Consider the following 4,304-nt stretch of genomic DNA (forward strand, 5'->3'; position numbering starts at 1 on the left):
TTGAGAGTTACTAGACTGACCTTGATTCCGGACCTTAGACCAAGAAAGGTTGGGATGGTTTCTCCAGCCAGGGTTATAGGTTTCTGAATAAGGGTCAAATATCTGACGGTTATCGAATCTAGTGTTGTTATAAAGAGCATTGGCTTGCTCTTCAACAGTATGGCCTTCCCAAAAAGGCTCTATTCTGCCACTAGTACCACTAGAATAACCTAATTCCAACGCTTCTAACCTTTTGGCTATGGCTGCTATTTTAGCATCTGACTCATAGGATCCTTCTACCCTATTGACATTTACTCTACTTAGAAGAATTGTTTTCTGGGGTTCCCTATTATTTTCCCATTGTTGGGTCTTATTGGCGATTTCATTCAAAAGTGTCATCGCCTCATCAACAGTTTTATTCTCAAACCCACCTGTGCATAAGGACTCAACCATGGTTGTTGTTGAATAATCTAACCCTCGTAGAGGATCTGAACTAACCTAACCTTCTCTAAACCATGATGAGGACATTGAGATATTAAGTCATTGAACCTTTCTAAATACCTATATAAAGATTCTCCCTCTTGTTGAGCAAAAGTAAAAATTTGTGTCCTAATAGACGATGTTTTGTGCCTTGGGAAAAACTTATGTATAAAGGCAGATGCAAGTTGTTCATAGGACTCAATTGACTCAGAATCCAAACTATACAGACAAGATTTGGCTTTATCTTTTAAGGAAAAGGGGAATAACCTAAGTTTCAGTGCATCGTCACTAAGGTTTTTAATTTCCAGAGTACTACATACTTCCTCAAATTCCCTAACATGAAAATAGGGGTTCTCATTATCTTTTCCTAAAAAGGTTGGGAGCATCTGTAAAGTCCCAGGTTTGAGTTCATAATTTGCCTCGGTTTCAGCTAACTTGGTACAAGACGGACGAGAGGTCCTAGTTGGGTTCAATAAAGCTTTTAAAGTTGCCATTTCTGGCACTACCGAAGGACTAGGAGTACTTTCTTCACAAAGAAGCAGATTCTAAAAACTGAAGTTTCCAAAAACGGGGCTCTCTAAAGAAGAGTCTTCGAGCTCCCCGCCTTCACAAGAAGAACTACTAGGTTTATCACTAATCAGACGACCTAGACTGTTTCTTTTCCAAGCCCGTTCTACCTCGGGCATACACTAGAAAAACAAAACTAAAAAGAAAATCCCTAAAAGGGAAGGGAAGTTCTATGCAAACACAAACAAGGCTGACTCCACCACAGCAAACCAACTGAATTCTAGCAAACAAAAAGCATGATGGCTCCACTTAGATTGTTTCTAGACCAGCTTATAATCCTTCGAAAAGGAATTCGTTACAATTTAAGAAAACCCCTCTGGAGTCAATCCGAGTCAAAGTAAGTTGAATTGAGGCGAGGGAAGTTCAGTGGAGCTTTGATACCCAAGGCCTCACCGCTATCACAAGGCGGCGCAGTCACACATTCAACTCACAGAAACCATCATGAACTTCGAAGTATGCTAAAAGAGTAACCAATATTTTTCGAACGACCTTCCTACTAAGTTCGTTACCCTATAGGTCTCGTTCTATTCCAAATTTTAAAGATTAGGTTCTCGTTTGGTTTTGTTTTCCTAAGGCGGGCAAGAAGAGAACGGTGATGAAATCCGAACCCTTATCTTGTATGGCCAGTCCTTGCCCTTTACTAGGAATTTAAAATAGCCGTTTTCAGTTCCTCAGCATATATGCAAACGAAGGGATACAGTAACTCGCTGACAGGGGATTCGCGAGTGTTTAGACAAACTTACCTCCCGTTCCAGACGGGGATGAACCGTTGTCGTCGACTCGGGCCACAACTCCTATGTTGTGTACGAACCCGAGGGGCCGAGGTGATATCGTAATCACCGTCCTTCTCTGCAAACATTTTAATATTTAATCTACCCTTCCGTAGGGTTTAAAAAAATAAAAATAATAATTGTCCAAGTCCAAAGTCCAAATAAAGTGCAAAAGAAAAGAAATAAAAAAAATAATAATAATTACAAAAAATGGAAGGTCTCTAAAAAAAATAAAATAAATTCTCTCTTTTTTTTTTTTGAATTTTTTCTTTCGCTCTTTTTTTTTTGCTTTGTCTTTTTCCTTCTCTTTTAGCTTTAAGATTTGATTCCAAGTCTTTAGTATCCAACTTCAAACCTGTAATACAAAGACACACCCAAAGAAACGTAAAAAGAACAAATGAAATAAAAAAAACCTAAAAATTCTACCTAAGCACAAATCCGCGTCGGCGGCGCCAAAAATTGATGATATTTTCAATGATGTTGTAGTAAAGAGTTCGTTGAGGATTGTGAAGGCAATGAATTCTAGACTTAATAGAACTTAAAAATATAGAAAACTTAACTCAAAATTGATTTCAAGTGATTGGAAAATAACCAAGACACTAGAATCCACTATTACACATGAATGATGTCAAATATTTCATAACTCTAATTATCCTTTTAATCCTTTATTTCTTAATCCACAAATAATCAAACATATTCTCAAAAATTAATTGTATCCCTTAAGCATAGATTATCTAACCAAAGCATAACCTATCTAATTGAATCACAACTAATGAAGAAAATTATGTAAACTTTTAAGAACTCTGCAAAAGCAGTGATTGAGTGAATTATAATTAAATATTAGAGAAAATGAAATAGTTACCCATTGTTCATGTGTGAATAGCTTCATCCATTGCCTTGGTTACGACAGAATTAGCCGCTCATCATGTTGGAAACACGCTCAAAAGTTGATTTTATTTATGCTCAAAGGGTTACAAATGATGAATAAGGGAGAATTATAATAAAAATCGGGTTTTCAACGCTTATAACTGTTGCAAAAGCCGTTACAAAGAGCTGTTACTGTTGCTGTTGTGTTTTTAAGTCTGTCTCTGATCTGCAACCCACAGTATGAGTCGCTGACACTGTTTAAAAACGACGGTTGTGGCAAGTATGTTCTTCGTGTTCTTCAGTGTTCTTCAATGGCAGCAGCAACATCAGGTGGTCTCTCTGCAAATTCGATTTTTTGACTCTGTGGTGCTCTAAACTTCTTCCAATCTCTCCGTCCCCCTAACCAGTTGTGGGGTGCGAATAGCAGCTGCCATTTTGGGGTGCCCCTTAGTAATTGAGGTGCCCCTTATCCAAATCTGGGCTCCGTATAGCAAGTGTCCTCCGGGGGGTGTTCCGAGTGATTTTTCGAGCCAATTTTTTCAATAATATTTATTTTCCAAAAATACCTAAAAATACACAAAACACCATAATAAGGACGAAAATGAGTACTAACAATATGAAACATTGAGGACAAATTAGACACATAAAAGCATCTATCAATTTCTTTTTGTATTCATTCAATAAAGCCATAGGAAGAAGAAAAGTTTATAAAGAAGTTTCAAGCAACAAGAAAATTTAGAAGAGAAAGAGTTACAAATTGTCGAAGTTCTACGAAGTTCAAGAGTTTATCATCAACAGTTGAAGACCGAAGACGAAGACCAAGAAGATGAAGAAGACAAGCTGAAGACTAGTTTCTATTGGATGCTGTGAGAGTTGTGTTTTCATCACTGACGATCAGATGTGAAGGTGGTAAGTACTCCCATCCTTGCTATAGTGGTTGATTTCCTTTCTTAGAGAACATCAGAAAAAAAAAGTCTTTTATTTCCCACGATCTTGTGGGGAATCCAGAAATATTTCGGAAGGTTTCCTTCCCACCATTCAACGTGTGTAGGATTCTCTCTTCATTCCTACCTGCACACATGTGAGACCCATAAAAAAGCCGTCTTATTGAGTGCAATTATCATAAAATCCTTTTAAGTGAGGCAGAAGTCGAGCCAAAATGCTTATTGATCGCTCTCAAACACGCGTTCTCTCATTATGGTGTGGTTATTTCTCACTCAACATTTAAGAATGAGAATATGTTCTTTGGTATTTATAACTTCTTATTACTAGCATGCAGAAACTCTATGTCCTCATAGCTCTTTTGATGCTTGGGAAGCTGGAACTCTTTGAATTTGGAGTAGGTTTTGTGGGTATACCTCTTGTAAGCCCTCACGAGACTATAACTCGTCCACTAGGGACACCTAGGGGTTTAAAGGCCTGTTACACACGCTAAGTGCAACTGTGAATTCGACGACAATGATTTGTTGTACCTTAGTTTAGGTTTTGTACTTTGCTCGAGGACTAGAAAAAGGCAAGTGTGGGGGAATTTGATAGGTGCAATACTTGCACTAGTTAGGTACTCAAATGCTTTGCCTCAAATGCTTTGCTTTCTTGATAGTTTTTGTATCATTATGCTTTGATTTTGCTTGTTTTGAGTTT

General features: G+C 37.7%; 1 pseudogene; it reads left to right on the forward strand.

The window, feature by feature from the left end:
- The first annotated feature begins 489 nt into the window (after positions 1-489).
- LOC113314594 lies at positions 490-589 on the forward strand (annotated as a pseudogene).
- The last annotated feature ends 3,715 nt before the right edge of the window (positions 590-4,304 follow it).

This window comes from Papaver somniferum, chromosome 9 (assembly GCF_003573695.1).
Source record: "Papaver somniferum cultivar HN1 chromosome 9, ASM357369v1, whole genome shotgun sequence".
Lineage (NCBI taxonomy): Eukaryota > Viridiplantae > Streptophyta > Magnoliopsida > Ranunculales > Papaveraceae > Papaver > Papaver somniferum.